The following is a 13,911-nucleotide window of genomic DNA, read 5'->3' as shown; positions in this document are numbered from 1 at the left end:
CCCGTAATTTTCAAATTTTTAATATGTAGAAATGATTGAAAATGTCAGGGTAACAGGAACCAGAATTTTGAGAAGCCCCTTTTTGTCCCCTCAGTGTCACCTGTAATCCTTGGAGAGGGGGTTGGAGGTGGGGAAATGGAATGGAATACTCCACTCCACCAGCATTTTAGGATCGATCCCCAAAGACCTGGGTCCACCAGGCACGTGCGGACAGTGCTTACCAGGTCAGGACCAAGTAAGATCTTTGGGGTAACAGAGCACGGTGTGCTGGGAATTCAGAATATCTGGGAGGTCACTACCCTCTGCTACAAACAAGCCTATGATCCCGGAAAAGCCACATCCCCTCCCTGGACATCTGATTCCTCATATGTAAACTATGAACTCTGACAGTATTGTCGTCCTAGTGAATAAAGCACCTCAGGGCCATCACGAGCTGGCTGACACTGAGATGCAGGAGGTCAATCCAGGCATCACTCTGTGAGTCTACTGTCTCCGACAACTTCCGGGTTGAGATGCTCAGGAGCTAGACAGTCAGATGACAGGTTTTAAGTATCCGCTACCAAGGAGGAGGAGACTTATTTACAACTGGTGACAAAGAGTGAACAGCTTGAAAGACAAAAGTTAACACTGCCTGGCCTTAAGTATGATCCACTCCATTGCACACAGCAGAGGATTGCAGGACTTCTGGTAAACCTCAGGGTAAGTTACGTTCTTTAAGCTTAAAGACGTAGTAAAAGCCTGTTACAGCGGGAGAACCCACAAAGGGAAAGATAGTTCTGTTTCCCCACATGACCGGTATAAATAAGCTTAACTACATAATCAATGTTTACATTGTATGCATTATGTGTGATACACTTTGATAGGCACAAGGAAAAATCAAGGAAAGTAGTGCATAAAAGAAGTCCCTCTTCTGCCTTTGGCTTGTTGTAGGACCTTCCTTGGGCAACATATTCAACCTCTTTTTCAGTTTTCTTATCTGAAAATGAGGATAACAATGCTACCAACCTTATAGGGTTATTATGTGAAGTGTTTGTAAGAGTATCTGGCATCAAACACAAAATGCTAATTATTACTGTTACTATTACATGGAAAAAGTAGTGGTTAGCCTCTTGGGGACTTATAAAACACTTCACATTTATCGAGTCATTGGATTCCCATAATAACCTGGCAAAGAAGGGTTTCCACTCTACAGATAGAAGTGGGGGGTCACCAAAGTTACACAGTAAATGACAGGGGGCGATTTTAAATCAATTCACTGTTTTCTGCCCCTCATCGAGCTGCCTTCCCTCAAGATGTGGGAAGACGGAGTTCACACCCTCAAGAAACCTGCTATTTATTGGGATGGCCAAAAAACTAAACAAGAGAAAGTGACATGAGATAATGAAGTGTCTGATGGTCAAGCATAGAACATTTGTGACTAACTTCATGCAGAATGGTGGCCTTAGCTGTTGCTGTGGAGGAACGAGGGGCAGAGGGGCTGATGGGAGAGATTGCATATTACCTGGTGAACAGCTGGTACTGATGTGGGTACACTTAGTGCTTCGTTACTGGTCTGTCCTGGCTCATATCCAGCGCTGGACAGAATTGAGGTTCTCGTTAGTTCTAGCCTCTCCACTCTGTGGCCCCTCCCCTCTGTCCACCAACCTCCAGCCTCCCGGTGTCCTTGGGGTCTCTGAGTTCAGGTTCTGCTCCTCAGAATCGGATCATAACAAAGAAGGCACTGTTATGTTCTTACAGATGAAGGTGAAAATGATTGGCATTCAGATGCTCCCCCTTCCGTAATAACCTCAACCCTGGTATGTGGATGCTTCTACAGGGGACAAAGCCTGAGGACAGAGGGGCGGTGGATAATTAGGCATGAGGAAGTTGAGATGGTGAGAAATTTTGAGGAAAGGGGGATGGGGTTGAATAGGAGCCATTTAAAAGACATCCATATACTTCGCCCATCTGGTGTGCTTTTTAAAGATGTAGTAAATCTGTGAAGGTCAGAAATCAATAGGATCCTAAGTAAATAAGCGCCAAAAGATCAGGGACTATGTCTTTCTTACTCACTGTCGTATTCACAGCCCTGGCATGATGCCTAGTATTTAGCAGGTGCTCAATAAATATTTGTCAAGTGAATTAACTATTTGCAGAATGAATCAAATTACAGCGTGGCTCTTAAATTTATCCAGCCTAGATGGATCTCTTGATTGGCTGGCCATGGAGGAATCATGAAATATTTGACTTGTTATAGTCTCAGAATTAAAACACAACAACAACAACAACAACACACAAATCTTTATTCTGATCTTTACCAAAAATACCTCTTAAGCAAAGACCAGAATGATAAATTGCAAGAAACCTGTTCCTCATCTGCTGTAGAAAAAAAACGTACCCATAAGTGGGCACTGCCGTCACATCACCTGGTAGCATGTATGTTTCCTTTTTCTCGAATGCATTGGCACGGGTCAGCAATTAGCTTGACTTTGAATGGTGCTGGCACACATGTTTCTGTAGGACCTCCAGCCAATGCTCCTAACACAGACTTTGCAGTTCATAGAGAACCTCTTGGAGACTGGCATCTTTAGAGCTTGGAGACGAGTCACAGAGCATCATACGGTTATGATCTCAGTGCCCCTCGTTCCTTTGTGTGGATCGATTTCCGACCACTACCATCTCCCGTCTGCCTAAGGACTCTCTAGCATTTCACATTGTGTGGGTCTGCTTGACAAATTCATTCAGACTTTGTATGTCTGAGAAGAGTCTCTGTTTAAACCTGAATGTGTGAAAGATGTTTTCCCCGGTGTAGAATTCTGCGTTGATAGGATCTGGGGGAGGGTGGAGTACATTAATGATGTTGCTCCAGTGGTTTTTTGCTTGCATCCATTTTGATGAGAAACTTTTTGCCATCAGTATCTTTGTTCATCTATCCTTGACGTGGCTTTTTTCCTCTGATTGCTTTTAAGCTTTCCTATTTATTGCTTGTTTTAAGCAATTTGATTAGGATGCACCTTGGTGTCGTTTTTTCATGTTTATTAAGCTTGGGATTCATTGAACTTGGACTTGTGGGTTTATAGTGTTTATCAACTTTGGAAAATTTTTGGCCATTTCCTCTCATTTTTTTCTGTTCCCCCCCCACCCCCCACTTTGAACACTTCAATTAAGCCCATATTAGGCTACTTAAAATCGTTCCACAGCTCGCTAATAGTGTGCTCATTTTTAAAAGTTTGGGTTTTTTTTCCTATGTCTTATTTTTGGATAGTTTCTATTGCTACTTCTTCAAGTTTACTAATCTTTTGTTTGCAAAGTCTTGCTGTTAATCCCTTCCGGTGTGTTTTTCATCTCAGAAATTGCATTTTTCATCTCCAGCAGATCAACTGGAGTCTTTTTTGGTGTCTACTTAATTTTTGAATGTATGGAGTACAGTTATAATGCTGGTTTAAGTGATCTTGTCTGCTAAGTATATCTATGTTAGTTCTGGGTCAGTTGTGAGAGACTGATTTTCTTTTCATTGTGGATTATATTTTCTACTTCTTTTCATGCCTGGTAAATTAAAAAAATGGTTTTAACCTTTATTTATTATTATTTTTTTTAACTTTTTTTTTTAATTTTTTTTTTCAACGTTTTTTATTTATTTATTTTTGGGACAGAGAGAGACAGAGCATGAACGGGGGAGGGGCAGAGAGAGAGGGAGACACAGAATCGGAAACAGGCTCCAGGCTCCAAGCCATCAGCCCAGAGCCTGACGCGGGGCTCGAACTCACCGACCGCGAGATCGTGACCTGGCTGAAGTCCAACGCTTAACCGACTGCGCCACCCAGGCGCCCCAACCTTTATTTATTATTGAGAGACAGAGAGAGACAGAGCATGAGCATGGGAGGGGCAGGGAGAGAAGGAGACACAGAATCTGAAGCAGGCTCCAGGCTCTGAGCTGTCAGCACAGAGCTCGATGCGGGGCTCGAACTCACAAACTGCAAAATCATGACCTGAGCCTAAGTCAGATGCTTAACCAACTGAGCCACCCAGGTGCTCCCATGCCTGGTAAATTTTTACCGGCTGCCAGATGTTGTGAGTTTGATCTTTTTGATTCCTATCAATATTCGTGAGCTTTGTTCTGGGAAGTAGTACTCTGGAAGTTACTTAGAAGTATTTTGAAACTATCAATCTTGCTTTTAAATTTTTTTTTTCAATGTTTATTTATTTTTGGGACAGAGAGAGACAGAGCATGAACGGGGGAGGGGCAGAGAGAGAGGGAGACACAGAATCGGAAACAGGCTCCAGGCTCTGAGCCATCAGCCCAGAGCCTGACGCGGGGCTCGAACTCATGGACCGCGAGATCGTGACCTGGCTGAAGTCGGACGTTTAACCGACTGCGCCACCCAGGCGCCCCTCAATCTTGCTTTTAGGCGGAGCCTAAATAGCATTTGACTAGGATATTTCTGATTCTTAGCCACTATTGCTATTCTGGACTGAAGAATTTTTTTTTTTTTTTTTTTTTTTTTTTTTTTTTTTTTAGGATATTTAGTACCATCCCTGTCTTCAGCCTACCAGATACTAGCACCCATTGAGTTGTGACAATAAAAAGTGTCTACAGGCTTTACCAAATGTCTCCTGGGGAAAAACTTACACATGACTGAGAACCGCTGGTGTAGGGTTAACTTTGCCCCTTAACTGAGAGCAAGATGTTCCTGAATATTCTATCTCAGTGTCCTGTGAGGCTTTCCAATCTGGCAGGTGGAAACACATTTTTGCCAGCCCTGTGTGAGTGTTGAGTACTTGTTCCCTCTAATCCTTCAGGGTGAGTCTTTCTCCAGCCTCAGCTGGTTTCCTTATACCTGTGTGCTGATGGTTTTTCTGCCGAATGCATCAGGAGACCCTCTGCGGATCTCCAGGGTTCTCTCTCTGCAGATCTCCGGGGTTCTGTCTCTGTGTGGCTCTCTCTCCTCTGCTGTTTCCGTACTGCAAATTCTAGCTGCTTGGTCTCCTTAGACGCCTAGCTTAGTCTTCTCAATTTCGGGAGACTGCTGGACTCTCCTTGTGACCCCTCTCCCTGGGAACTCTGCCAAAGCAGTAATGTGGGAAATTATGAGGTTTATCTTGTTTATGTCCCATCTCTCAGAGATCACTGGTGTCTCTTGTCGTCTGATATTCAGTGCGTTGGGTTAAGCTATTATTTTTATATAATTTGTTCCGTTTTTTGGTTGCTTTATACAAGAGAATAAATCTAGTCACTATATTGAAGATATGACCTCATTGTCTATCGCATTTGGCATAAGCTTTGCCCCCAGTTGACACACCTGGTAGGTCTGATTTCTTGACAAACAAGTTAAAATCTTATGTAGTCAAGTCTATTGATCTTTTCTCTTGCAAATATATTCCTACAGCTTTTATATTTAAAAAGTCCTTCCCATCCAGGGGCGCCTGAGTGGATCAGTGGGTTGGACTTCCCACTTCAGCTCAGGTCATGATCACACGGTTTGTGAGTTTGAGCCCCACATCAGGCCCCACAGCTCACAGCCTGAAGCCTGCTTCGGATTCTGTGTCTCCCTCTCCTTGCCCTTCCCCCATTCAAACACTGTCTCTCTCTCTCTCTCAAAAATAAATAAAGATTAAAAGAATTTTTTTTTTATTAAAAAAATTTTTTTTTCAACGTTTATTTATTTTTGGGACAGAGAGAGACAGAGCATGAACGGGGGAGGGGCAGAGAGAGAGGGAGACACAGAATCGGAAACAGGCTCCAGGCTCTGAGCCATCAGCCCAGAGCCCGACGCGGGGCTCGAACTCACGGACCGCGAGATCGTGACCTGGCTGAAGTCGGACGCTTAACCGACTGCGCCACCCAGGCGCCCCTAAAAGAATTTTTTTAAAAAAGTCCTTCCCATCCAAACACTACATAAATATTTAGCTATATTTTCTTCTAAGTTTTTCTTCCAGTGATTTAATTGAAATTTTTGTCTCCCCAGTGCAGCTAGAATTTATATTAGTGAATGTGGTACTGAAGCAAGTATCTAAATGAATTTTTATTCCCCCCCCAAACTTCCTGATCTCAGCCCTTTTTATGGACTAGCTCATCCTTTACCACTGGATTTTTCAAAAATGTATTTAATACGTCTTAGGTTCTTATTCGGCAGGAGGATCTGTGTCTGGAGCATCCACTTCTTTCCCAAATCTGAGCATCCATTCTCAGGCCTGAGATATTTTTTGGCTCACACGTTTCAGTGTACTGAACATACTCTACAGAATCTCTCACATTTCCCACCTCCTTTAGCCAACGAGTCCTGGTGCAACGGGTGGGGACACCTGCAGTTGCCAACATAGGGCAGTTTGCTGCAGCCACTGATTCTCAGACACCTCATGCCTCGTCATTTTCTTGTACGATTAATAAAACCACCTGCTTCATATGACATCTCTTCTATACCAGCAAACACATTGATGCGCGCGCACACACACACACACACACACACACACACACACACACGGTTCTGTCTCGTCGGCTTATCACCCCCTCTGCCTGTCACTCTTTATCAGTTGAAGAGCCAAAGTAAGGAGAAGGTGAGAAGAGAAATTGCTTGTGCATATGCAACTGTCAGAAATCTAAATATAGGTCATATGAGTGACTAAAAACCATCCCCACAAATTCCTTCTTTTCTCAGCACATTTTCTCATATCTGCCTCTCTAATCTGCTCTGTTTTACTTACATTTTAAAAAATGTTTATTTATTTATTTTTGAGAGAGAGGCAGGGGAGGGGCAGAGAGAGAGAGGGAGAGAGAATTCCCAAGCAGACTCCGCGCTGTCAGTGCTGAGCCCGACACGGGCTCGATCCCGTGAGCAGTGAGATCATGACCTGAGCCGAAACCAGGAGTTGGATACTTAACTGACTGAGCCACCCAGGTGCCCCTGTTGTATTTACTTCTTTACTTCTGCTTCCTTTCAAATCTCTACCTTTCTGACTGCCTCCCCCCATCCCCACCAGCAGGCATATATAGAACGTTCCAAAGGGTCATAGGACTGACCGTTCCCACATATTCTGATTCTCATTCTTTCATCCATGCCGTGGGATTGAACTCAGTCCTGTTCCAGTGACATAGTTTGGCAAATGAAATAGGAGCAGAAGCTTAAAGAATTAGCATGTTATTTGGCACAGGGCCGGGCAACATTCCATCGGCTTGGGTCAGAGTGTGAAGATGATTGAGAATAGAGTTGTGAGACAATAATGGAGAACATGTCGTGCAAGTGGGAGATAAATCTTTGTTGGGAGCCACAGACATTTGCGGGACGTTACCCCAGCATCACCTAGCCTGATCTGGACTGATACATGATACAACGGCCATTTTCAAAACAAAAGACTGAGCCCTGGGGTTTGCGAATCATGTCAGTACGTGTACCCCTGCCGCACGATACCTTTGTCATCTCCCAAGAACCTGGATGGCTGGAGTGATCGTGGATGGCTCTGCCAAGGACAGTGGAGGATGGCTTCCCTCTTTCTCCTCCAATTGGTAGAGCTGCAGGGAGCTCACAGCCCAACAGTGATAGGATAACAGGAACAAAGCAGAACTGTCCTTGTACCTTGGACGCACATAGTACAGCTGCTTTTCTGAGCATAGCCGGCTGGGAAGAAAAACATAGCCCTGTTTCCTGTGGCTCAACTGTCAGTTCAGCGTTTATGATAGACACTTGGGGTCAGTATACTAGGATGTAAAGATTAGTTCATGTCCTAGTTTCCAGTGATCTTGCAGTTTTGTGCGCTTCCCCAGCAGGTGTTCTGTGAAAGCAGAAAAAGAAATGAAGAAATTCCAGGCAGATGCTTAATCAATAGTAAGCGCCAGCATTTCTACATCTTCTCTCGGGTCAAAAGCGAGGATCAGCATATTTAATTTTGGCTTCAATTGGGCCTTTGTGATTCAGGGGTCTTTTCCATTCTGCTTCCTGGTCTGCAGTGTTATGGCCCATGACCTTATTAGGTAAATTCTTCAGCTCAGCTGGTTGAATGGGTGGACATTTCTTATTTTAATGAGTTATTTCAAGGGGTTTTCATAATCTGGATTTGAAGAGATTTCACTGTGCCTCATTGATCCCCGAGATTATATTCTAATGTTCTGGGCCGGTTTTTGCCATCACCCCTGTCATAGCTGTGGTTAAGCTTGATGGGCACTAATTGGGTGGGAGGTCAATGTAAATTAGTTACCACACTGAATCTGAGTCCGTTTTTAAAGAAATGTATTTTAAATGCAAACAGCAGCTCAAACAGTTCTCACAAAGTTCTGACCATGGACTTCGAGTGGAAGTCCTGCTGAGCTGCTGTGTTGAGTAGATAAAACTCATTTATAATTAGCATCCCTATTTGCATACAAACAGTTGATGGGCTAAAGTCCTTAAAAATTATTTGCTCTCTTACAGAGATTAAATGTGCCCCTGCAGCCTAATCAGCTGCCTGCCAGAACCTCTTTTCATAGGCTGCTCTGAACCCCAGTCTCACCTACACTGAAATGTAACAAAGACTGAGTTCGTGTACTCCAAAGAAATACAATGATCTTGAATGTAGCTGGATGTTTTTGAAACATTAACTGAAAACCCCCATCCCATCCTAGAAAACAGGAGAGCAGAAATCTCAAATGGATGAAGAAGTTTCTGTCAACCTACCGAATGGGTTGTTTGAAATAGAGATAGAAATTGATTGTAGGAAATTTAGAAGATAAGATTTCATATGCACCTGTGGGTGTGGACTGAAATTGAGCTCTACAGTGATGACCCCATTGCAAAAGTCTAGAGGCCATCCACACAGAATACAGTGTGAATGGTGCCCCACAGAACTGAGCAACGATAGTTACAAAGCTATTGGAATGAGATCTTTCCCTTGCTCCTGGCTGTTGGTGCAAGGACACGTGTTTGTTGGTCTTCCTTTTCTATTTGACAAGATTACACTCAATCTTCCAGACTCAGATCAAATAGCACCGCGTTTGAGCCTTCCAGATTCTAACTTGTTGGGATTAGTCATGGTTTCAGCAGGAAACAGGTGCATACTCAAATTGGATAATTTGAGGAGAGTTTATAAAGGGACCGTTTACAAAGGCATGGGCAGGGTATGGGGGAGCTGTAGGGAAGAGGTTGTGGGATGGAAGGAGCTTATAACGTCAGGGCCTGAAAGGGCAAAGGAAGGGCGTGGTCACTAGGACTGGCAATGGTAGCCGTATGGGGGTAAACACAAAATAGGACCCCAGACTTTCATAGCCAACACTCAGTGACCTCACTAGGGAGGAAGCCTGGGAAGCAAATTCCAAACCTTGTTTAGCTTTCCACCTTAACTCTGCCTTTATAGACCCCACTAGCTGAACCCAACCGGAAGTCAGAGGACGAGGGAGCCTGTCGATGCCATCCATATGGCTGATGTATTAGTTATCCATTGCTGTGTAACAAATTACTCCAAAACTTAGTAGCTGGAAATACCAAACATTGTCTGACAGTCTCTGTGGAACAGGAATCCTGGAGAGGTTTAGCTCAGAGACCCCTGGCTCAGGGTCTCTCATGAAGTTGCATTTCAGAAGTCAGCTGAGGCTGTGGTTATCTGAAAGCCAGAGAACTTGTTTCCAAGATCACATACTAACACAGCTGTTGGTTGGAGGCCCCAGTTCCTCCTCATATGAGCCGCTGCATAAAGTTACCTGAGTGCCCTCATGACATGGCTGCCTGCTTCCTCCAGAACAGGTGGTCCAAGAGAGGGAGAGAGTATGGAGAAGCTGTAATGTTTTTTATGACTTAACCTTGAAGGTCTCATACCATCACTTCTGGCATACATCCATCCCAATGTAATGTGACAGAGGGTTATACAGGCACAGAAAACCCTGGGTGTGGAGATCATTGGGCACCATCTTGGAGGAGGGCTACCACAGCCAGCCCCCCTGCAGGGTGGAGAAGTGCTGAAAGTAGATACAGAAAGGCAAATGGAAGACGTCCAGCTTATCCCCAAGTTGCAATACTTTCACTCTCCAATGATCATGTAACAAATCAGCCACATGTTAACCATAGCACTTGTTATGTTGTTTTACATTTTTTTTTGTTTACGTCTGTCTACTGGAATGTAAACTTCTTGAAAAGAAGGATTGTATCTTATTCTTATGTTTTGGGTGTCTACCATGGTGCCAGGCTCATGGTGGGTGCCTCCACAAATATTTGAAGTTTTTAGTAGATGAAATCTCTGAGCAGTCTCTTGATTGTCTACAGTCAGTGACGTAGATGATGACACCCTCCCTCTCATCTGCTTCTCCTTTACCCCCCACTTTCCCCTTGTCTCCCAGTGCTGTCAGATGCCCTTATGTCAGGAAAGGAATGTAATATACTAATGCGTACATAAGATGTTAGTGACTGTTAAATCCTGGGGTATTTGCATATAAACTGGTTTTTTTTTTAATCAAAAAAAGGAAAGATGAGCTGCAGTGTTAGTAGTCATTACCTATGAGCCCCCGGGGTACTCCTATGAGCTCTCTGTTAACCACTTAGGCTCAAGTTCTATCTCTGATGTATACCTTTGGTGTCACTTGAGTACTACCCACTTGTACCCCAAGGACTTCTGTACGTAAAACTCTCAAGGAAAGGAGGGCTGTGGCCATCCATAGGGCAGAAAGAAGTTCCTTGGGCACATAGTCCAGCCTTTTAAAGCCTTGGACAATAAACATGTTATAAAAGCAAGTCAAGACTATCTGATGCCCCCAGGAAGAGATTTTTAATGGTGGGCTTTGAGGCTCTGTCTTGGTAAGACTATAAGGGTAGATCCCTGGTGCCTGACCTGAGCACTTGCCACTATGGCCAGAACCACCAGAGGTGTGTTTATCACAAGTCTGTGCTTACTGGGTATGCTGGCCTGTCTCTTTGGTACCATTACCACCACTGTGTAAGATGTTCTGTGCAGAGGAGAAGCTGGGAATCATGGTTCTCAGAATCCCCTTCCCCTGAATGGTCCTGGGGTAGAATTCACCAAAGAGAGGCAAGCACATGGGACTTGGAAAACTGTTGTAGGCAGAGCTAAGAACCAAGCAACTTTCCAGCAAGCTTGAGGGCAGCAGTTCTCAAACTTCAGCTGCACCAGAAGCATCTGGAGTGCTTGTTAGAGCACAGCTTGCTGGGATCTACTCCCAGAGTAACTGATTCAGTAGGTCTGGAGTATGGCCTCCAAATTCGAATTTCTAATAACTTCCCAGGTGATGAGGATGCTGCTAGTCTCCACAACAAACTTAGACCACAGCTTTAAACAAACAATCGCATCAATACGTCCCTTCCCTTGCTGTTTATTATGTGTGGAATACATAGCACGGCATCCGTTTTCCTGAGTAAACCCCACAAGTGTACTGGCATGAACAGAAGGGAGAGCTTTTCGGGGTGCTACCGTTTAGAGAAGAAAATCACGAAGTCCCAAGCATGCTTCTGAGACTCACGTGGCTTCAAGGTCAAAGGCAAGGCCCATGGAACCATGCTGGTCTTTAGCTTTCAATGGGGAAAGAATACCCAGACTTCTTCACCTGGGCACTTCAGACCCTGTGCTCAGTGCCACTGCCCAGCTCTGCTGGACATGCCGGGGCAAGATGACATCTCCCGCTACCAGCCTTGGAAGGCAGCCTGGGAGTCGCCCTGAGTGGCAGCTGACGACAGGTCCACTGTGACTTGTGTCGGGCAACACGACAGCCAGGTGGCGTTGGGGTGTGAGGAGAGCAACTGTGAGAAGCTTTCTTACATTGAAGAGGAACAAAGTTGCTTCTTTGGAGCGAAGGCTGTGGTGAAGCTTGTATTGAGGGTAAGAGGCCAAGGTGCAGGCCAGGAGCCCACCTACCGTGTCACACCGAGACTTGAGGCCCATGGAAGGGCCCGCTGGTCTCCCACACATTCCTTTGGCCACATCTGATGGAAATAATTGTCAGGAAAACTGACGTTTGTATGTCACTTTATAGGCAACCTGGCCCTTCACATCTCAGCGAACTGAATCTGGAGGTGGTGTTTTCTGAAAAAGAGACATATTTTACAAATAAAGAAATAGATGCAGAAGCCAAGTAGCATGACCAAGATCACAGAGTTGGGTAGTGGGAGAGCCAGGGCCACAACCCAGCCCCCTGACTCTGAATTCCAACTCCACTTGGGGGGGGGGGGGGCTCCAGCCCTCTCTGGGAGCCATGGCTCCAGGATCAGGAAGAACCTGGGAAGGTAGGAGTTTGAGGGGTACCTCTTCCACGTCTGACCTTGGAAAACATGTGTCCCTCCTGCAGAACACAGGCTATCTCTTTTTTTTTTTTGTAATTTTAAATTTTGTAATAATGATAGATTCAGGGAAGTTGCAAACATAGTACACAGGTGTCCCATGTACCCTTCACCCAGTCTCCTCCATTTGGTACCACCTTATAATCCTATAGTATGAAATCAAACCCAGATCAGATGATCTCTTTACGGAACAGTTTCTCACATAAGTGTCCTCTAAAACCTTAAAATACAGGCTTTTCATTATCAAATAATTTGGTGGGTGCCTTTAATATTCCAAAACACCAGATGGCATGAGATGACCCTGCCTAGGGAAGGAAAATTCTAGAGTCCCTTTGGCAGACTAGCCCCAAGGCATGTTTCAAGATCTTCCCACCTCAGAATTGTCTTATGTCTCCTCTATGTGAAAGACACTGGGCCTTTTGGAGACACTTTATTAAAAGACAGGTTATCAGGGGCAGCTGGGTGGTTCAGTCAGTTAAGTGTCAGATTCTTGATTTTGGCTCAGGTCATGACCTCAAGGTTCATGGGATTGAGCCTGAAGCCTGCTTGGGATTCTCTCTCTCCCTCTCTCCCTCTGCCCCTCCCCTGATCATTCTCTCTCTCTCTCAAAATAAATAAATGAACATTAAAAAAAAAAAAAGACAAGTTTTGAGGAGGTTAGTGAATAGAGCCAACTTGACAGACCTTTCTGGAAATGATATGTAGTAAAAAGGGCAGGATTTGGAGCCAGTCAGATCTGAATTTGAATCCTTATAACCAGCCACGCACCAACTACTGACATTTCTTCTAGCATTCTTAAAATGTTAAGCAAAATTAAAAATAATTTCTCACGAGGTAACTTCTTACCAACATCAGTTTTATTGGGGTTTATAAACTGCTCAATCATGAGCCTTTGCACTTTCTTGCGTTTGCCACTTTGGTTCGATGATTAGATCTGGAAACACCGACAAGGTTGTTAAAACACAGATAGGCTGGCTTCAAAACACTAAAATTCAATGACTATGCAAGTCATAATCTGCCAATTTGTAGTTATTAGAGAAATTAAACTCACCAGTAAGCAAAAGCAGGTGTATTATCTTAGCAGTATAATATGAATGTTAATTTGGAGTTTGGTAATCAGGGTTATATTGTCCACCTTGAAACCATTTATTGATGCTTTAGGTTTGAATACTAAAAACCTACAGCATGAATATCTTTTAAAAATCTCAGATGCTTTACACTTGGTGGGTTTCAGAGCCCTCTGTGAATTATCTTATATCTCTAAGATAAGCATAGCTTTCACACTTATTATGTGGTAGATGAAAGGGGTCAAGAACAACTATCCCAGCCTGGAAAAAAATATGTTGGTTTTTTTTTTTTTTTTTGTAAGGGGAAAAAACGACCTAGTTCCAGTGTTCCAAATAAAGACAGGGATTATTCAATACAAATGCTGTTGGTAGTTGTTGGGTGGAGGTGAGCTGTACAAAGGTGAACCTTGTGTGTATGCGGGTTGGGGTTGCCTTCTTTGTTCACTTGATGTTATATCATAAGAATGTCTGTGTTGTAATGTTGTATACGGAAACAACGGTGCCAGGTAGAAGGTCAATGTGCAATGAATAAATAGGTTATAGAAAATCTACCAAAGTCAGATGTTTCCATCCAAACCAAGCTATTAGTGTTCGGAATTTGCAGTGACCTTCCATCTTTC

Source organism: Lynx rufus, unplaced genomic scaffold, assembly GCF_022079265.1.
Source record: "Lynx rufus isolate CCGP_SWC_20201006 ecotype Redwood Valley unplaced genomic scaffold, mLynRuf1.p SCAF_1, whole genome shotgun sequence".
Classification (NCBI taxonomy): Eukaryota; Metazoa; Chordata; class Mammalia; order Carnivora; family Felidae; genus Lynx; species Lynx rufus.
This window is presented reverse-complemented; position numbering follows the sequence as displayed.